Raw genomic sequence first — 23,388 nt, forward strand, 5'->3', positions numbered from 1 at the left:
TAGAACATCACCTAGAATTAGAAGTAAAGCGCCTTGAGGCAACTAAGCTTTTTGATCGTGTTTATATGACCGAATCAAATTCGCACAAAGCTTCAAGCTTCAAGTACAAAAGGGTCATAATTATAACCAGAAGGGTAAGAAATCTGATCCTAATAAGAGGAATTCAGATGCTAAGAAGCGCCCAAGGGGTAGACGCACTAACAAGAAAAATGACAAATCTAAGATGAAATACTATAATTGTAGTGAGCCCGGTCACTTTGCTCGCGAGTGCACTGAGCCCAACTCCACTTTATTAAATTTTGTGTTAGTTATGAGTTATGTACTCCTAATTGATTCTCGTCCTATGTAGACTGTAGACTCAGGATCAACAGACTATATAGCTCGTGATCAAAATGCGTTTGTAGAGTATCACCAAATTAGTCAAGGGACTAAATGGATATACGTGGGCAACAACTCCAGGGTTGAAGCAAAAGGAATAGACACCTACAAATTGACTTTGCATGGTGGACGTATTCTTTTATTACACGATGTCCTATATGCACTAGAGATTCGATGAAACTTGGTTTCTATTCTTGTTCTTCTTGAATTAGGATATAATTTAAACTTTTATGATTTTTTTTTGGAGATTTTCTTAAATTTAGTCCTTATTAGAACTGGCATTTCGTTAATGGTTTTATTATATTAGATACAATACCTGATAATTCAAGTTATGATAATAATTATTTTTCATATGCTACTTCTTTAAGTAATAATAAAATAGATGTTATTACTTGGCATGCTTGATTAGGTCACATAGGGCAAAAAAGAATGAATAGACTTACGAGAAAGGGCATATTGGGTTTACTTACCAAGGTTGAATTGCCCATATGTGAGAATTGTTTAGCTGAAAAAACAACTAGAAAACCATTTGACAAAGGAATTAGAGTTGAAAAATCATTACAATTAATCCATTCTAACATCTGTGATACAATGAATGTAAGGGCTAAACATGGAGCCTCATATTTTATAACATTCATTGATGATTATTCAAGTTTCGGTCATGTCTACTTGATTTCTTATAAATCAGAAGCATTGGATTGCTTTAGATTATATCTAAACATGGTAGAGAATCAAATAGATAATAATGTTAAAGTTCTAAGGACTGACTGATGACATGAATACCTTTCAAAATAGTTCAAGGAACTGTGTAGTGAGAAATGAATAAATAGACAGTTGACTATTCTTGAAACTCTGCAACAAAATGGTATGGCGGAAAGAAGGAATATAACTTTTTTAGAAATGGTTAGGTCAATAATGGCACACTCAAATATTCCAATATCATATTAGGGAGATGCATTGTTAACTGCTGCCTGTATATTTAACCTAGTTCCTTCAAAATCAGTTAGTTCTACTCATATGAGTTATAGACGGCTAGGAAACCTGACCTATTTCATTTGTGACCTTGGGGGTCTGCAGCTTATGTTTATAACTCCATTCATAAGTTTGGGAAATTAGGAGCTAGAAGTAAAAAGCGTATCTTTATTAGATACTCAGAACACTCCAAACAATATGTGTTCATTGGTGAACATGAAAGTGGATTTTTAACTGAACTGGAATCACGAGATGTTAATAACTTTATGAAATGAAGTTATCATTGCATTTTTAGACTTAAATCAAGATTTATTAGAGAGTAAATAATGTGTTTTTATTACATTTTAATGATATTTTGCATTAACAGCCATTTTAGTTTAATTCTAGTAAATTTTGTTTGGGTTTGAATAATCGTGTGCTTAAATCACATACATAAGTGTGGGTAATTGGAAGTTTGAATTTCAAGGAAAAGATGTTGTTGCAATGAGCTTGCAAAATGAATGAAAGAACATGGCTGCAGAAGAATTAAAACAAGTCTGGAATAATGCAGATGTTGCAGACATTGTTGTAGCAATGTTAGAGCATTGACAGAGAAGATTTCATGTGAGGCACTTAAAAGATTGAGATATGGAGTTTCCAAATCTGGAAGATACACACCCTAGACTTTCAGTTGCCCTAATTTTTATCTATAAAAAGAGCACACATGCAAAGGAAGAGAGAGGCCGTCAACCAAGAACAAAAACCGAAAAGAAATAAAAGAAAAACATAATTCAAGAGCAAAATTAAGGGCTGCATCAGAGGAGAATTTACAGAAATCAATCGGGAACTCAGTCTTTCTTAGTCTTCTCTTGTTTTCTTGTTTATTCTTTAATCATGAGAATGCATTTGATGACCAAAACTCTATTGTTCATGTTTCTTTTACGGATTATAAACTAAATTTATTTGTGGTTGAGTGATAAATAATCTTGATGGTCCATTGACTGTATAAATGTGTTGTTGTATGCTTGCTATAGCATTTTATTTTGATGATATTTAATTATATTCATTATTTCGGCTGACCACTCATTTTAATGATACAAGCTAAGAAAGAGCTACAAAAGGGCTTATCTTAATGTAACATATCAGAGTAATACTTGGTTTTAGATTGGGTTTCTTGAGTTGAGTTGAGTTTTACTTGATTCCAAAAGGGCCATGCCTAATCCAAAATTAGTGATGAATTAGACATACGAATTCACATTGTAGGGTAAATAGAACCTAAATGTGTAATGTTATATCTTATATTACCATAACAATTGGTCACTATTAGGTTGCATAAGGATATAAGACATCCAACATGCGACAGTTGAGGATACAATATGATTTTGCCCAGTGCTGTAACAAATGTTGTAGCAACCAGGCCAAAGATTAGAAGAAACAGTCAAAATCATTAAGAGAGTTTAATCCTTCAACTACTCTATTCTCATTGGCTTTATTCTTGTGTTTGACATGAAAATTTTATTTATTGCCTTTTTAGTTATTACATTTTATAGTTTAATTAGTTATTTAGTCTCATTAATTATTTAGTCTTAATTTAGAACACAAGTTGCACTGTTCAGGATTGTTTTAGCAATTCTGATAACATCAATCCATGTGAAGACGATCTTGAATATTTATCATTATATTACTTACTGTGTACACTTGCACATTGATACTAATAATACAAGAAAAAGTTGCAACAAATGTCAGTTTTTTAGAAAATGAATTTTCTAGCATTAAAGAAGTGGATAAGGATTTTCAATTTTATGAATTAGAAGATCCAAATGGGGTTATCACTTCTAATGTTGATATTGGCATTAGTGCGAATCCTCTGGGGATTGTTACTCTGAGTGGGAGTGAAACATCGGACACTTCGATTCGAATTAGGGAATCAACTCAGAAGAGTAGTCGTAAGTCAATTCCTTGTCGTCATTTTGAGATTGAGGGAGACGTTTTATGATTACTTCACACGATAGTGAAGAGCCAAATACTTTTAATAAAGCTCTCACATCGTCTGCTAAGGATTTATAGATGAAAGCAATGGAAGAAGAGATAGAATCTATGAACGTTAATCAAGTTTGGGACTTGCTTGAATTTCTGCCTAATCATAAAACTATCGGAAATAAATGGGTTCTCCATATAAAACGTAAAGTGGATGGGACAATCGAGAGATACAAAGTAAGATTAGTCGCTAAAGGCTATACCCAAAAGGAGGGAATAAACTATAAAGAAACCTTTTCTCCTATGGTAAGGTTTGCTTCTATACAATTAATTTTGGTCATTATTGTACATCTAGACCTTGAATTACATCAGATGGATGTAAATATTGCATTTCTCTAGATAATGGAACTGAGAGGTAGGCAAATTTGGTTTGGATCAATTTGAGACAAATTATCAAACCGATCTAAACTGATATCGACCGAAAATTTTTTTAAACCAAACCGACTGGATTGGTTTTTTTCTTGGTTTGAGATTATTAGCTAAAAGCCCACCTCTTTTATATTGTTGTACCTAAATTATTTGTTATTTTTTGTGTCCATAATCTAAATTGATATCTCTTTTATATTATTCATATCTACATAACAATTCAAAGATACATCCATACAAGTTCACAACAGAATACATCATAATAAAGAAGTTCTCAACCTGTTCATTCAAAACAAACTCACAAAATTAAAATAAACTTGAACAACATTTGACAATCAAAATATCGTGCATCTTGTCCATTAAAACTTATGGCCCAATTACTTTTGATTTGTCAAAATCTGCATAAAATGACAAAATGATTGGTTAGATTGCTTAACTTAGAAAATAATATAATTATACTATATGTAAAACATAGGTACCTTGCTCCACAGACGTACATAATTCCAAATCACTAAAGTATGATGCTAATACTTCTACATCAAACTTCCTAATATATTTTTCATCCATACCAGATGCTTTAAGCCATTGTTGACTATATATCAAAGTCTCAACCATTGTAGGGGTTAATGAACTTCGAAATGCATAGACTACACGACCTCCAGTATTAAAAGTAGATTCAGAAGCCACAGTAGATACAGGAATTGCTAACACATCCTTTGCAATTTGTGACAAAGTCCCAAACCTTGCACTATTTGCAATCCACTAACCCAAAACATCAAACCAATCATTAGTTTCATCCTCGCTAGGTTAGAACAAATACCTTTCTACCTCATTTTTCAAATCAATGGAATCTTTCTGCACTTTTAACTGCTTATATTGAGTCTTTGTATTAATAAATGCATAGACCTTGCCACTTTTCCTTCATAAACCCACATCAATTGCCAAAACATCATTAGTAGATTGGCTACCATCACCAGAAGTAGATTCTACAAGACAATAGGTTTTATATAGCTATGAAAATAAATTTAAGTAAATATGAATACATTTTACAGAAAAAAATAAAGTAACTATTGTTATAACTGAATCTAATTTGAAAGTTTAAGAATGTTAACATATATGTTTTCATAATGTTGATTTTGATGATAACAAACAAGATTAAGAATGATTAATCTTTTAAGCTCAAATTATTTTTTATACATTTTAAATAAATCATTATTTTTACACTATAAAGGTTTTATATTTAATGAAAAAATGATTTTATGAAATTAGTTGTTTTTCAAGTTTATGATTTAATTGAAAGAGTTTTGAAAACTTTGAAATCAACAAGTATTGTTTGAAATTTTAGAGAAAGACTTGTTTGAAAAGTGTCATAGCATTTTAGGCTATACCATAATTTCAAAAAGTTTTGAGATTAACAAAGCATTGCTTAGAAATTCTAAAATTGAACCTATTTGTAAATTTTCATAACGTTTTAGGCCATAATACAATTACGAAAAGTTTTGGGGCCAAACAGTAATTTTAAAAAATAGTTCACTGTAGCAATCATTGTAGCAAGTGCCTTACCGGATATGGTAAACGGCAATCTAGATTTTGGGCAGTAAGCTTCTAGAGCATAAACGGCTATCCGGATTTCGCAAGCGGCAATCCGGATTTCAAAAGTGGCTTACTGGATATGAAATGCGGCTTACCGGATATTTTGAAATTCAAATTTTTGCCTTAACGGTAACATAAAAGCAGCTTACCGGATTCCTAAATGGTAAGCCGGTTATGACCAAAATGTGCATAACGGCTAGTTTTTTGAGTTCAAACTATATAAACTCAAAACCAATTCAATTTTGGAAATCTTGGCAAGCAAAAACAAGTGCACACAACATATATTGAGCTTCAATTTCGTAAATCATCATTTATTAAATCATCTTTGTTCTTCAATTTGTATATCCACTCTTAAAGAGAGTTTCATTGTTGTAATTTTCATTTCTCATCAAATTGTGAGTGTACAAGTGTGAGAAACACTTGGGGTGAAGAGATTGGAGAGATAATATTTTGTTGTAAAGGTTCATTGACACCTTGAAGTCAATTGTAAACATTTGAAGCCTTGGAAAGACTCGGATAGTGAAATCCTCAAGCCCGGTGTGCTTGGAGGCGTGGACGTAGGCGGGGATTGCCGAACCACGTAAAAATCCTTGAGTTTTTTTTCTCTTCCCTTGCTCATTTATTATTGTGCTTTCATTGAATTTATTGTTTTCGAATTTATTAAGGCATTAGATTGGATTGTTGTGTGGTTTGCTTAGCTTAATTTTTAAAATCCCAATTCACCCCCTTCTTGGGTTGCCTAGTTAGTATTTCAAAGAATACACCTTTAAAAGTAGCTTCTTAATGTTTGATGTAATTTCTTTCGCTTTCTCAGGATTATGCAAATTTTCAAAGCAAAATGACACATAATCCAATTTGTACCTTAGATATGAAATGAATTGGAGTAAATAATTATCACAATTGATTTTATCATAAAAAATAAAAAATCAAATGAAATAACAGATTTTTACCTTAGATCAAGTACCACAACAATGATAAACAGCTGATATATAGTGTCCACAGAACCCCAATACTTTTCATACTTTATTTTCATTTTTTCTGCCCTTTTACTAAGAAGCACCTCCTTTTTTTCAATAAATGAATGCAACTAGGTTTGAATGGTGCAAAGATGATGAAAATACAAGTTAGACATGACAGATAATAAAGCATTGTAATCAATTGTAAAATTATTCACAAATTTCAAAAACTTGATAAATATTGCAGCATTTTCCAATCTTCAGCTGTGGGTGGCCTGATATGTTCTGCTTTCCTCTCATTGAAAAAAGCTTTGGTCCATCATATTCCTCTTCTTCCAGACTTTCAAAAGCTTTCTGAAAGTTTATAGCTCTGGACAACATAGTGTAGATATAATTCCATCTAGTGGGCACATCATATGCTAAAAGCCCTTTATATTCAAATTTCTCTCTCTCAACACATGATTTAAATTTATAATGATAACTCTATGAAATGAGAGTTATCATGACACTTTGAGACTTAAATCATGATTACTTAGAGAGTAAATGACATATTTTTGTTGCATTTTAGTAATGTTTTGGATAAACATCCATTTTAGTTTACTTTTAATAAGTTTTGTTTGATTCAGAATAAATTGTGTACTTAAATCATATGCATAATTATAGGTGACCGAAAGCTCAAATTTCAAGAAAGGAATACGGTTGCAATAGGCTTGTAAAGATAAGGAAAGAACTTAATTAGAGAAGAATTGAAACAAGTCTAGAACAATGCAGATGCTGAAGCCATTGTTGTAGCACTGTTGTTGTAGCATCGTTGTTATAGCAATTCTAGAGCATTGACAGAGAAGATTTCGCGCGAGATACTTTGAAGTTTGCAGTCTGGAGTTTTCTAAATTAGAAGATGCACGTCCTAGGCTTCCAGTTGCCCTAATTCTAAGCTATAAAAGGAGCACACATGCAAAGAAAAGGGAGCCGTCATTGGAGAAGAAAAATAGATAAACAACACAAGAAAAAACAAAGATCAAGAGAGAGAATTGGGGGCTGCAACTAAGGAATTCGAGAAGAACATCAAGCGGATCTCACTCTTATTTTTTGTTCTCTTGTTTCTATCTCGTTATGATGAATTGTTTGATGGCTGAAACTATTTTACTTCTTGTTTTATCAAAAATTATGAACTAAATTTACTTGTGGTTGAGTAATGAACAAACTTGATGGTTAATTGACTAATATTCTGTGTTGTTGCATATTTGCTATAGCACGTTGTTTTGATAATACTTATTTCAATTTACTATTTCGGTTGACCACCCATTTAGTGATACTAGTTAAGAAAGAGCTTAAAAAAGACTTGTCTTAGTGGAACATATCAAAGCAATACTTGGTTTTAGATTGAGTTTCCTGAGTTGGGTTTAACTTGATTTGAAAAGGGTCATGCTTAATATAAAATTAGTGATGAACTAGATATAGGGATTCACCTTGTAGAGTAATTAGAATTTAAAATGTGTAATGCTATATCTGACGTTAGCATAACAATTGGTCACTGTTAAGTTGCATTTAGATATAAGCTATCCAACATGCGACAGCTGAGGATACATAAGGATTCCGCCCAGTGCTGTAGCAAATGCTATAGCAATCGAGCCAACATTAGAAAAATAGTCAAAACCATTAAGTGAGTTTAATCGCTCAACTACTCCATTCCCCTTGGGAACATCCTTGTATTTGCTGTGGTATTTTACTTTATTGCATTTTTCTTATTGCATTTTTATTTTTATTATTTCATTAGTTTAATAATTTGTTTTAATTCTTGTTTAGGATAAAAATTGTACTAATAAAATTGTTGTAGCAATTCCTATAACAACATATGGAGACAATCTTGAATTCTCATCATTATATTACTTATTGTGTACACTTGCACATTGACATCAATAGCATTAGAAAACCTACAACATGCAACCTCAAACCAAAAGACCTCACATATATAATTGCATTGCAAATGCTAGAAATTGAGTCATGCATCTCTTTCAGCCCTTCAGTCACAATTATATTAACAATATGGGCACAACACCACAAATGTGAATAATCTCCATCTAAAATCATTGCATCACCCTTCCAATTTTTCAATTTTTTTTTTCAAATAATTGATAGCAACATCATTAGAACTCACATTATCAACTATAACAGTCATCACTTTTTCTATACCTCAATCAAGTAAGCATTTTTCAATAAGGTTGCCGATTAAGTCCCCTTTGTGGCTTGTTATTTGGAAAAAAAATTCAAAATTTTCTTATGCAATTTCCAATTATGATCAACCCAATGGGTTGTCACAACATATAATTAAAATTTTGTATGAAAGTCCAAATGTTTGTGGTAATAGAAACTCTATACTTATTTGCAATAAAAATATTTTTTAATGCTGCATTCTCAACTAAATACAGTTGATATATATCTCTAACAAGTGTTCCCCTAGAAGGTGGGCCAAATCTAGGACAAAGTTTATCGCACAAAATATGAAACCCATAAGACTCTACCTTCCTAAATGAAACCTCATTAAGAATAAAATATATAGCCACATTCTTCCTACAATCCTCATGATCAAACTTTCCAGCAAGCCCCAACCCAATACCATACACAATATTCCTAGTGCCACTACCACTTGCCATATTAGACTTTTTTTTCTTATCACGGAAGCGAGCTAGTTTAACTTGAGTCACATAATCTAAAGTAGCCCAATATTTTTCACATTGTTCTCTTAAGTGAGTCCACAAATTAAAAGTCTCATTAAACTTACTATCACACTTATACTACTTCCCACAATATTTGCACTTACATGTCCTATTCACTTAATCTTTGATATAATGAGGCCAAACTTTTGAACCCCTTTCACTGTCATGAAGACGACCACCCCATGTTCTAGATTTCTTACTTTTAGGTTCTAGAAAATCATCCATCACTATTTCTCCATTTTCTATGATATTATTCACATTGGAATTATCTTCCATGTTGAGAGCTTCTTTAATTAATAAAGATTAAAAAAAATTAGCTATGGAATCAATTAATCAAATAAATTATCATCAATTATACCAAAATCCACTTTAACTTTTGACTAAAATAAAATAAAATTGTAGCAAGAAAAATAAAATCAAAACATGCCCTTTTGTTCCGATTTTTAAAATTATGACTCTGAGACTTGAGAATGAGCGATTGAGATTGAGAGAGTTGAGAATGATAGGAGGCACTGGAGGTGAAGGCAGCTGTGAGTGTTGGACAATTAGGTTTTTGTGTTTTTGTTTTTATAATAAGAAGTGTGCTATTGTGTATGAAAGTGTACATTTCTTCTGTTAATAATCCAATAATAAATTGACACATCATATGTCTTAAAGCTTTTTAAATTTTCTAGATTGGATCGGTTTGCTGAAATCCAAATCGAGTGATGTCGGTTTGCAATCTAATAAACCAAAACTAGTTTTTTTACTAATGAAACCGATCCAAATGGTCGGGATCGGTTTGGATAGGTTTAGTTAAAATATGCCCACTTGTAATAGAACCTTAAATTCTATCAAGCTATAGTTTCTTAGCTTTAGGATGGTTAAGGAAGACCATTGTGTGTACATTAAGAGACATAAAGACGCTTTTACGATATTGACTTTGTATATGGACGATATATTATTGGCAGCAAATAGTAAAGAGTTTGTCAAAATTATTAAAGATTGGCTACATTCAAATTTTGACAAGAAAGATATCGGCGAAGCAACTTATATCTTATGGGTCAAAATTTTTAAGGATCGTTCAAGGAAAATTATGGCTCTGTCACAAGAGTCTTACATTAAGAAGATCATTGAAAGATTCAATGTGGCTGATTGTAAGCACAAGGATACCCCTATAGCTAAAGGACAATCTCTTAGTCTCGATATGTGTCCCAAGACTCCTCAAGAAAAAGAAAGAATGATTAGAGTTCCTTTTGCAAATGCCATTGGAAGTCTTAAGTGTGTCATAATGTGTACAATGCCTGATATTAGTTATGTTGTAGGACTAGTAGGTAGATACCAGTCTAATCCTGGTCAGAAGCATTGGAGTGCTGTTAAAAGGATTTTAGCATATCTCAAATGCACTGCAAATTATTGTTTATGCTATCAAGGAGGTCGTTTGCGGCTTGTTGGATATTCAGACACCGACTAGGGTGGTGATCTGGATTAGCGTAAATCAGCTTCAAAATATGTATTCCTACTAAATAGAGGAACGATTACATGGAGTAGCAAGAAGCAAACATGCACGACTTTATCAACGGTGGAAGCCGAATATATTGCATGTTCTGCAACAGTGCAAAAAGTTATGTGACTTAAGAGATTTATAGAGAACTTAGAGACTAATATTATCAATGATAATCTAGTGACTATCTATTGTGACAATCAAGCTACTATCCATTTCTCTAATAATGCTAAATACCATACCAAATCGAAACACATTGAGACTAAATACAATTTTGTAAGAGATATTTTGGCAAAGAAAGAAGTAGTTGTTGGTGTATAAATACTAATGCTATTGGTGTCAATGTGCAAGTGTACACAACAAGTAATAAAATGATGAGTATTCAAGATCGTCTCCACAGGGATTGATGTTATCAGATTTGCTATAGCAATCTTAACAGTGCAGGTTTTGTGCTAAAATAAAATAAACAATTACTGAAACTAATGTACTAATTAAAATAAAAACACAATAAATAAAATGCAATAAAGTAAATTATCACGTCAAACTCAAGGATAAAACTAATGGGAGTATATAGTAGTTGAGTGAATAAACTCTCTTAATGGTATTGACTATTTTTCTAATGTTTGGCTCGGTTGCTGCAGCATCTGCTATAGCACTGGGCAGAATCCTTATGTATCCTCAACCGTCGCATGTTGGATATCTTATATCTATATGCAACCTAACAGTGATCAATTGTTATGCCAACATAAGATATAGCATTACACGCTTAGGTTCTATTTATCCTACAAGGTGAATCCCTATGTCTAGTTCATCACTAATATTAAATTAAGCATGGCCCTTTTGGGACTCAAGTAAAACTCAATTCGGGAAACTGAATTTAAGATCAAGTATTGTTCTGATATGTTCCACTAAGATAGGCCATTTTGCTGCTCTCTCCTAACTTGTATTATTAAATGGGTGATCAACCGAAATAATGAATAAAATAAATACTATCAAAATAAACTACTACAGCAAACATGCAGCAACACATATATTCAGTCAATAAACCATCAAGATTGTTTATCACTCAACCACAAATAAATTTAGTTCATGGTTTGTAAAAGAAAAATAAAGAACAAAGTTTCAGCCATGAAACACATCCCCATAAATAAATAGAAAATGAGAAAATAAGAGAAGAATAAGAAGGATTGAGCTCCCAATTGATTTCTGCAAATTCTCCTCTTGTGCAGCCTTTAATCTCTCTCTTGAATCTTGTTTTTCTTTTATTTCTTTTTGTTTTCCTCCTTGGGTGACGGCTCTCTTTAATCCTTATAATGTGTGCTTCTTTTATAGTTAAAAATTAGGGTAAACGGAAGCCCAGGGCGCGCATAAGTCAGATTAGGAAACTGCAGATCGCAATTCTGCAAGTATCCCGCGCGGAATTTTCTCCGTCGTTGTTCCAGGATTGCTATAGCAATGGCTATAGTAATGGTTGCTACAGCAACTGTACTGTTCCAAATTTGTTTCAATTCTTTTATAGCCATGCTCTTCCTTATTTTTGCAAGCCTATTGCATAGCATTCCTTTCATGAGTTATAAGCTTCTAGAAACCTACAATTATTCACACAATTTGAGCACAAATTACTTTAAATCGAGCAAAACTTATTAAGACTGACTAAAATGATTATTTATGCAAAATGTAACAAAAATGCAATAGAAACACATAATTTACTCTCTAAGTAGTATTGATTTAAGCCTAAAAGTCCCATGATAACTTTCATTTCATAGAGTTATCACACCCCTAAACTTAAACCCTTACTTGTCCTCAAGTAATGACAATAATGCTAACACTTCAATCACACAATCATGCAACAAATAACTTAGCTCTGTCATCAGATTTGCAAGGATTCTTCCACCCTCAGATCACACTCTTAATCATGCAAAATAGCCATAGCAATCTAGTTCTAGACTTAGGCTTCATTCTGTCCAGAGTGTGTGTGTGCCACTTTGATCAAATTCCAGAGGTGCTACAACATTACATAGACATATAATTCATAGATAGAACCAAAGATATTCACATATAGGGGAGTAGAATTCACAAATAAACTCAAACTGTGCTACAATAATAATACTTGTTTTTTCCAGTTAAACCTTTCAATGCAACATTGAGCTTTCATGTGAATGCCTATCACTTGTAATGACGACACCCAATTACTCATTCAAAGTACATGTCGGAGTTGCTACAGCAACGCATTTGGGATGTTATATCTAGGTCATACCTTTGGACACCTTTGACTCAAGGCTGAACATGGGACTTATGAACAGACCAGGTTACTCAGTATCCTAGGTAGCGGACCTCTTTATCATCATTTTTTTTTTGCTTTTGCTGCAGCACTGCTCGTAGCTCGTGTTGCCTTTGGACTCAAGTTTGCATATAGGGTGCATACTTAACCCTGGTTACTCAGCAACTTAAACCATTGGAGCAGAATTTATTTCATAACAGGCACAGTCCAACAAAAATTTTCCCCCAAACTTGAGATATTTTCTACTCTTTTTTTTTCCTGGTTCTACTACAGCATTCTCATAAAACTCAACCAAAGTCTAAGTGTTGGGACAGAAGTTCAACCTTTATCTATAACTATCTCTACTTGGCTTTCTCATAAATACTGAATAACACTCAATTTATCTTCATTAGGTTTTCAAATCCATACACAAATATTAGATAACAGAGCTTCACACAACACAAGCACATGCACTAAAAAACACAACCCCCCCAAACTTGAGTGGTGTTGTGTCCTCACAAGCACACAAAACAAAACCACATAAACCAGACATGCATACACTAAATAAAAAGACATGCAGAATGAATCAGAAAATTAAAACTAAATTAAAGAAAAGTTTTACAGAAAGAAGTAAAATAAACTAGTGGGTAAGGGTACTCCCCTGTTGCTGGAAGCATTGCTATAGCATAGGCTGTAAAGGGTCACTTTTTCTTTGATATACTTCTCAAACACTCCTTATCATAAAAATCTGATCAATCCATTTGCTGCTGCAAAAGCAAGAAATGCCTCTGTTGTTTGAGAATCTTCTGTTATATGTCATGCTGTAAGTGATGCGGCAGCAATTCCCTCCTGCTCTTTTTGCCCACATTTTGTTTACTTGCTGCAATGTAACATAAAGACATAAAAAATTAAATGCATACTTAAAATAATAAAAAGACAAATTAAATAATTTAAAAGCTAAATTCAATGCCATAAAAACTTAAAACAACTTCCCTTATTGGGTTGCCTCCCAATTAGCGCTTGATTTTAGGTCTTTTAGTCTGACCTTTCTTGTTTGCTCATCCTGAATCATTCAAGAACATATTCGTCTTTAGGTTGTTCACATCATCTCTCATATAGTGCTTCACTCTTGGCCCATTAACCTTGAATTCTTGTTGGTCTGGCGTGAGTTCCATTTGCTGGATTTGCTCGTCAATTATGAGGGGTTGCTTCTCTCCTGACCATGCTATGTTAGCTACTCCATGATCTTCATCATCAAGTTCTTCAAATGTCACAACAATGATTTCTTCCTTACTGCAGCAACTGTGTAATCTCTCTGCTACAACAAAGTCCACAACACTGATAAAATCATAATATTCAATCTCATCGGGACTCTTCATAGCATCCAGCACATTGAATGTCACTTGCTGTTCATTCACCCTCATGGTTAATTCTCCTTTTTGAACATCAATTAAAGTCTTTCCCGTGGCTAAGAAAGGTCTCCCTAGAATGATTGGCACTTCTTTGTCTGCCTCAAAGTCTAGCACAATGAAATCCACTAGAAAAATAAATTTATCCACCTTCACCAACACATTTTCAATCTTCCCTTCTCGATATGCATGAGACCTGTCAACAAGTTGTAAAGTCACTGTTGTTGGTCTACATTCACCAACTCCCAATTGCTTAAGCACTGATAAAGGCATGAGATTGATGTTAGCCCCCAAATCACAAAGTGCTTTGCCACAATATTTAGTGCCTATGGAGCAAGGGATTGTGAAGCTTTCTGGATCCTTCATCTTTTGCGGTATCTTACTCTGAAGCATTCGGCTGCACTCTTGTGTTAGAGCAACTGTCTCAAATTCTCCAAATCTTCTTTTCTTTGTCAAGATATCCTTAAAAAATTTCGCATAATTTGGCATTTGTTCTAGAGCTTCCACAAAAGGGATATTGATATGTAGTTGTTTCAGCACTCCTAAGATTTTATTGAACTGCTTGTCTTGTTGTTGCTTCTGAAATCTTTGAGGGAAGGGTGGTGGGTGTCTAAACTATTGTGCTGCAGTAGGTTGTGCAGACTGCTTCTCTTTTGCTCTACTCAGGTCTGTTGCTGTTGGTGTTGTAGCTTCCTCACTACCAGGTGTTGGATCATAACTTTCTGCAGATGTTGTAGCAGAACTGTATTGATTTGCATTCTGAAAAGTGGAAGATTGTGACTCTTTCTCTACTTGAGTGTCTTCTTGGCCTTGGGTGGACTCAATTCTTCTTTTTGGTACACCAACGGGACTATAAACATCCTTTCCAGATCTTAAGTTAATCACTTTGCAGTGCTCTTTCCCTTCTCTTCTTGGGTTCTCTGTATTACCGGGTAAACTACCTTGAGGTCTGTTGCTCAATGCTGTAGCAAGCTGTCCAATTTGATTTTCCATGTTTCTCAACGATACAGTATGACTTTGGACAACTGCTTCATTCCTTATAATATAATCCTTAATCAAACCTTCAAGGGAGCTGAATTGATCATTGTTGATGCTTCTTTGCTCTTGATTTTGCTGATAAAATCCAGGTGGTTGAGCAGGTCTGTTCTGTCCACTAGGTGCTGCAGCAGTCTGGTTCTAATAACTCTATGAAAATTTTGTGTGCTGTCTCCATCCAAGGTTGTGAGTGTTTGAATATGGATTGTCTTGGTTCTGTCTATTGAAGCTGCCCATATAGTTAACCGAAGCTGGATTACCAGGACAATTGTCAAATATATGCCATTCTCTACAATAAACGCAAGACATATAAGATATTTGGTTAACAGTTGCTGGAGCAGTAGTCATAGCCTTTACCATTTTTGTTAATGAAGTTACTTGGGCTGACAATGCTGTCAAGGCATCTATGTTATGAACTCCTGCTGTTCCTCTTGCTGCAACTTGTCTGGTTGATGGCCACTGATAGTTATTGTTGGCTATCCTCTCCAAAATTTCATAAGCCTCATTGTAAGACTTAGATAACAATGCCCCATTTACTGAAGCGTCCACCATCAATCTAGTGCTTGGGTTGAGACCATTATAGAAAGTTTCCAACTGCATACAGCAAGGAATACCATGATGAGGATATTTTCTGAGTAACTCCTTAAATCTCTCCCATGCATCACACAAGCTTTCATCTTCAAGTTGATGGAAATACGTGATCTCGTTCCTCAACTTTGCATTCTTGGTTAGCGGGAGGTATTTCATAAAAAATTTGTCAGCCAAATCATTCCATGTAGTGATAGAATCTGGTGGTAGAGAATTCAACCATGCTCTTGCTCGATCTCTAAAAAAAAATGGAAAAAGTCTGAGTCTCAATGCTTCTTACGATGCTCCAGCAATCTTGAAAGGATTACTTACTTCCAAAAATAACTTAAGGTGTAGATGAGGATCTTCGGATGGCACACCATTAAATTGCCCCACTGTTTGAAGCATCTGAAACATCACGGGTTTGAGTTCAAAATTTTCAGCTTGAACGTCGGGTCTAACTATTCTTGAATGTATGGCCTGAGGAGTCAACACTGCGTAGTCTCGAATGGCTCTATCTCTATCGTTCGCCATGTGAATAATGTTGTTGTTCCCTGGTTGCCTTTGAACACATTGTCCATTCAGACCTTCATGTACATTGACTGGTTGTATCCCCTCTTTACAGTTCAAGTTTCTCAAATTTTGCAAATCATCCATTGCTACAGCAGCTTGTAATTCCCGATGCTCTCTTCTCAATCTCCTTGCAGTTCTTTCAATTTCTGGATCAAACTGGAAGTCAACAGATTTATATTTGCGCATGCGAGGGTTGCTAGATCACTTATTTCAACAAAATAAACAAATTAAAATAAAATAAAAAATTAGCACTGTTAAAACTAATTTCACAAATCACAATTAACAATCAATCCCTGGCAACGACGCCAAAAACTTGTTGGTGTATAAATACTAATGTTATTGGTGTCAATGTGCAAGTATACACAACAAGTAATAAAATAATGAGTATTCAAGATCGTCTCCACAGGGATTGATGTTATCAGATTTGCTACAGAAATCTTAACAGTGCAGATTTTGTGCTAAAATAAAATAAACAATTAATGAAACTAATGTACTAATTAAAATAAAAACACAATAAATAAAATGCAACAAAGTAAATTATCACGTCAAACTCAAGGATAAAACTAATGGGAGTATATAGTAGCTGAGTGAATAAACTCTCTTAATGGTATTGACTATTTTTCTAATGTTTGGCTTGGTTGCTGCAGCATCTGCTATAGCACTGGACAGAATCCTTATGTATCCTCAGCCGTCGCATGTTGGATATTTTATATCTATATGCAACCTAACAGTGATCAATTGTTATGCCAACATAAGATATAACATTACACGCTTAGGTTCTATTTACCCTACAAGGTGAATCCCTATGTCTAGTTCATCACTAATCTTAAATCAAGCATGGCCCTTTTGGGACTCAAGTAAAACTCAATCCGGGAAGTTCAATTTAAGATCAAGTATTGTTCTGATATGTTCCACTAAGATAGACCATTTTGCTACTCTCTCCTAACTTGTACTATCAAAACAAACTGCTACAGTAAACATGCAGCAACACATATATTCAGTCAATAAACCATCAAGATTGTTTATCACTCAACCACAAATAAATTTAGTTCATGGTTTGTAAAAGAAAAATAAAGAACAAAGTTTCAGCAATGAAACACAATCCCATAAATAAATAGAAAACAAGAAAACAAGAGAAGAATAAGAAGGATTGAGCTCTCAATTGATTTATGCAAATTCTCCTCTTGTGCAGCCTTTAATCTCTCTCTTGAATCTTGTTTTTCTTTTGTTTCTTTTTTTTTTCTCCTTGGGTGACGGCTCTCTTTAATCCTTATGATGTGTGCTTCTTTTATAGTTGAAAATTAGGGTAAACAGAAGCCTAAAGCGCGCATAAGTCAGATTAGGAAACTACAGATTGCAATTCTGCAAGTATCCCGCACAGAATTTTCTTCGTCGTTGTTCCAAGATTGCTACAGCAATGGCTAAAGCAATGGTTGCTACAGCAACTGTACTGTTCCAGATTTGTTTCAATTCTTTTATAGCCATGTTCTTCTTTATTTTTGCAAGCCTATTGCATAGCATTCCTTCCATGAATTATAAACTTCTGGAAACCTACAATTATTCACACAATTTGAGCACAAATTACTTTAAATCAAGCAAAACTTATTAAGACTGACTAAAATGATTATTTATGCAAAATGTAACAAAAATGCAATAGAAACACATAATTTACTTTCTAATTAGTATTGATTTAAGCTTAAAAGTGCCATGATAACTCTCATTTCATAGAGTTATCAGTAGCCATACAATATATATCTACACATAGCATGATAACTGATCCACTTACCAAAGCTGTAATAAGGGATGTATTCGCCTCTTATGCTAAATCATTAGGGCTACGTAGATTATAAATTACTATTATTAAGATGCACTTATTTGTTATAAACATCTTCATTACATAAGTTGTTTGAAAATGTAATAGTATCTCTTATTTCAATTTATTCCATGAAAGACATAATTACACATATATAAGAGTATGTCGTCAGGTCCAGACTAGTTTTCTTACACAAGCGGTCACCTCAATTGCTTTAGGAGCAAGCTGAGATGAGACAAGTAGAATAATAAAACCATGTTTTTGTTTGAGAGCCAAATAAACAGCGTTATTCTACAAGTTTTTTTACCTTGACTAGAATCAAGAGGTCTCACACGATTTTTCGACTTGATTATCAATGATGGTCTATTTCCTGCCCATATTATAGACTGACTATGATATACCCCACCATCATGGAGACTTGATTGAAGCCAGATGTGAGATCTTACGTTTTACGCTAAAGGAGAGCGTTCATTCTAAAAGAGTGACTAGACTAAGATCTATAGTCCTGAAATGGAAAATTTACTGTAACACGTGTATCATACCACGCGTGCTTGGTACCCAAAATGGAAAATGAAATAATCTTCCATCTTTCTCATTGTGTAAATTCTATATAACTTTTTATAAGTCAATCCCGATATCCTTATGACTATCAACTATATTTTTGAGATCTCAGAGTGGTGTCTGCTACTTTAGTATGTTATCTATGACCTTTTACATTATTCGGTCTATGAAACATGACTAGGAAAGCGACTATTCTGAATTGATGAACATGAGTGTGATAAAAAGATTTAATTTTTCTTTTATGTGATTCACTGGTCGACCAATTGTATAATATCTTTGGGATATTACAATTGTGAATACATAAAGAGATTGTGCAATTTTAGCATACTAATGGGATTTAGTATGCTTGAGTATTAAAATAAATTAAATCTAGGATACAATGAACATATTTTTAAATTCTCTTGCATACGATTGCAATTGAGACATCTTTTGCCTGAGTTAGCAATCGAGATATGTTTTTGACTCACCAAATGGATTTTTAGATATGTTCATGGTCACTTGATATATCTACCTGTATGATTAAAGATATGTGGTTGTTCATTATTTCTATGTTCACTGCTCTGCTGTTTCGATGTCATCCCATCATGTACGAATGGGAGATATGGGATGGGTGGATCACCCATGATGGGCCGAGCCAATCCGACCCGCACATGGTAACTACCATGTAGTTACATGTACAGTTTATGGAAATTGAGAGGGAAGTTGAGTTTAAATTAACTTCTTCCACTTTGAATAAAATCTCTCTAATAATAAGAACAAGAAAGACGTAAAAATTGCTAAATCAACTTCTTCTCTTCTTCGTGAAGATTAAAATTAAGAACATTGAACAATCCATAAAAAGGGCATTTATATTGTGATCAGATAAGGATTTCCACTTGCGATTTCTTTTGACCATTAACATAATCCAATATTCGATTACTCCGCTGCTGAATTCAATAAGAAAAATATTTCTAGAATTTTCATTTTTCCTTCAGACCATGTAAGAAGCATACGAACAGGATGATTCGGAGTCAAAAGGTGAACGAGGTGAGGGCTCGTCCGTTAGTACTATTAATGTATTAGGTAATATGGGAATTACTAATAATTAATCGACTAGCTGATTTGTTAGTTGTGATTATCAATGATGGTCTATTTCCTGCCCATATTTTACCATGCTGTTGAATGGTCCCCTTAAAATAATCCAGATCAGTCATTTGCATAAAAATATATCATGAGCGGTTAGGTGGAGGATGCTGATTTGTTAGAAAATAATTGTTTTCAACTCTTGCGATTGTCTGCACCCTGCACTCTTGTTCCAAAACCAATACAAAGCTGTAGCAATCTTAAGAGGATTTGTGGAACAAAAGATGGCCAAGATTGGAGGTTCTCTGCTTGTTCCTTGTGTTCAAGAGTGGGTCAAGAATCCTATGTTAGTTGTCCCTCCTAGATACATACGTCCGGACGAAGATTCACCACTCAATTCTGATGATACTTTGATTTCACAGATACCAATTATTGACATGCAGAGCTTGCTTTCTGAAGAATCAATGGATTCTGAGTTAGCCAAGCTCGACTTCGCTTGCAAAGAATGAGGTTTTTACCAGGTAAAATGCTTTAGCAGAGTTAGAAAGATTTTTCATGCTTGTCTGTGATTTAAGAATCATGAAATCTGCAAAACTCTCAGTCACAAAATATCTATTTTTGAAACCCAGTTTCCGTTGATTTAGCATGTCATGATTTCAAATTTTCCCATCTAGTCCTTTTGCTGCTTTCAGTGCTTCTAGGACCGCAGCTTGTGAAATGTCAAGGAAGTTGTCTCTTGTTTTATTGTACAATTTGAGGCGATATGAGAAGAAAACACTCACCATTTATTTCTGAAACCCAGATTCCATTGATATATTTGTTTTTGACTTTCTTTATTACTTTACCTTTACATATAGCCATAGATTTGTTAGTATAATTTGTATTAAAAGATGCCCATGACAAATTTCACCTACTTTGTCTCAATAGCTTTTGGTAGCTTATGAGAAATATGCTTCTGTCAATATGTGATAAACGATATAGTAAATTGTATAAGACTCCCGCAGATTATTAGCTGTTCTAGAATATTCAAATTTCTCCAAAACTATGAGTAAAAAACACTTGTAAAAATCAATCATTGATTAGATTTATAAACAAAATAAAATTGGTGTTTAATGCAACAGCAATGTTCTCAGTTGAAATGTAACAAATGCTTTTAGCCATCTTTGACAGCAAATCTTGTCTCTAAATCAGTCAAATAAGTTGCAATCTGTCTTCATAAAACGCCTGGACGGTTGTGAACCTAGTGGCACGATTATCAAATCTTAGCTGCTGTTCATTCCTGCATAATTTCAGCTGGTAAACCATGGAGTAAGCTCAGCATTTCTAGAGAAAGTGAAGAAAGAGGTTAAGGGCTTCTTCAATCTCAGCATGGAAGAAAAGAAAAAATATTGGCAGCATCCAGGAGATGTAGAAGGATTTGGACAAGCCTTTGTTGTATCTGAGGAACAAAAGCTTGATTGGGCTGACATGTTCTCCATGATCACTCTTCCAGTTCATATGAGGAAGCCACACTTATTTCCTAAGCTCCCTCCTTCCCTCAGGTTCTCTCTGTTTGTGCTTGATATGGATTTGCAAACAAAAAGAGAAAATTAAACCTTCTATGATTCTATCTAATGTTTTACCTTCTTTTTTCTTGTAGAGACACCTTGGAAGTTTACTCAATGGAGTTAAAATCTTTGGCCATGAACCTGATATCGAAAATGGGAAAAGTTTTAAATATCAAAGATGAAGAATTGAGAGAATTCTTTGACAATGGTTTCCAATCAATGAGGATGAACTATTACCCTCCATGTCCTCAGCCAGAAAAGGTTATGGGCCTCACCCCTCATTCTGATGGCTCTGCTCTTACCATTCTGCTACAAATCAATGAAGTAGAAGGTCTCCAGATCAAGAACGATGGAAAATGGATTCCTATCACACCGCTGCCAAATGCTTTCATTGTCAACATCGGAGACACATTAGAGGTAATAATTATGATTACTTTCCTTGGCATTTTTATGTCCCTTCTCATGTGCTCTAATATTTTTAACACTGCAAATTATAACCAATGGGACATACTGTAGCATTGAGCATCGTGCAATTGTGAACTCTATACAAGAAAGACTTTCCATTGCCACATTTTACACAAAGAGATTAGATGGTGAAATATATCCAGCATCCAGTTTGATATCTGAAAAAACTCCTGCATTGTTTCGAAGAGTGACAGTTGAAGAATACTTTAGGAGCCGATTTGCTCGTGAGCTTAGGGGAAAATCTCACCTGGATGACCTGAGAATTCAACATGGTCGAGGCTAGCATAATTATTTTGGATAATTGCAGATTTGTGCCAGGAATTTTCTGATGATAATTGTGCTTATTTTGGATCAGTGTCTTTCATTTTTGGAATAGAATTTTTGCAGGCTTGTCATGTTTTTATCAGATTTCAAGAACTATTTCACTTGCTTTCGGAGTTAAAGATGATTCAAATATGATATTAAATACTTAAGCATGCCATTCTAACGCTTGCTTGTCCAATTACATCCTTATCAACAATATATTTTGTTACAATGTCACTGAAGTTGAATAGATAACAACATGCTTGGGTTATATGTTGTCATTTGGCTTAACCATCCGTCACATTAAGCAGATTGTTGTGATAATTTGTTTTACAACCTTCCCCAGTAGCATGCATGTAGTTAAAATAAGTAGTTTTTACCGAAAATATTCAAGACAATAAATTGTAACAAATTTTGTATTGCTTGTAGCAACATTGTTCTCCATAGAACACATTGCATGAGTACATAAGTTGTAACTTGTTACCAATAATAATAATAAAAAATAATAATAATAGTAATAATAATTATCAATAATTAAAAATGAGACAGATGTTACTTTCGTAAGTGGAACTTGGATTCGCAAGCAAAATATGAGGTTTTAATTGGTTGTTATCAGATAAAAATATAAAGATAATTAATGCCTAAATATAAACAGCTATAATTGTATAAATGACTAATCGATTACAATTGGAACCCACTGTTTTCTTAATAGTGCACAGTCAATTCCAACACAGCACCAGATTGCAGCGTGTTAGAAAAAATTTTAAGAAGTCCTTTTAACTGCAGACACGCAATGGTGGATTACTCGCACAAGTCAAGCGCAAATGCTCCGAGATCAATGCCAAGTTGTGAAAGAAAAATAGAAAGGGAAAAAGAAAACAAAACGCAGTATTGAAAATACCTTTGCCTTTTGGGTTGATGACAAGGTGGGAACCACAAATAATTAATTGGGATAATTTTTAAAAATCTCCACTGAGGTTTGGACTTGTTGCAAGCAGATAGCGAGAATCTGTTTATTTATAAAAAATCCCTTACCGTCAGTTAATTTTAACATTGACCGTTAGTTGACTGTGCAAAGACAATATTACCCTCAACAATAGCTTGTAGACGGAAATAACTAAAAAAAAATTAAAATTGTTGGCGCGAAAAGCACAAACCCTATTTTTTTACAATTTTATCCTTGTCAATTCCAAAAATTTACAATATCATAGGTAAAGATTATAACTATTTTATTTTCAAGTTTTTAATTTTATCTTTTTTGTAGAAACTTTAAGAAAATATCAATAATTTAAAGAGAATTTTTAAAATTTTT

General features: G+C 33.8%; 1 protein-coding gene, 1 non-coding gene and 1 pseudogene across 2 annotated transcripts in view; all 3 read left to right on the forward strand.

Moving 5' to 3' along the window:
• Positions 1–23,388, forward strand: part of LOC102616390 (protein SRG1-like) — a 46,846-nt gene that overhangs the window by 20,651 nt on the left and 2,807 nt on the right. The window lies entirely within an intron of this gene.
• Positions 15,796–15,902, forward strand: LOC112497795 (small nucleolar RNA R71). Its single transcript, XR_003064777.2, has one exon. It is a non-coding gene; the product is annotated as a small nucleolar RNA R71 (small nucleolar RNA).
• On the forward strand, positions 19,901–22,262 carry LOC127900982 (protein SRG1-like; annotated as a pseudogene).

Source organism: Citrus sinensis, chromosome 3, assembly GCF_022201045.2.
Source record: "Citrus sinensis cultivar Valencia sweet orange chromosome 3, DVS_A1.0, whole genome shotgun sequence".
Taxonomy (NCBI): domain Eukaryota; kingdom Viridiplantae; phylum Streptophyta; class Magnoliopsida; order Sapindales; family Rutaceae; genus Citrus; species Citrus sinensis.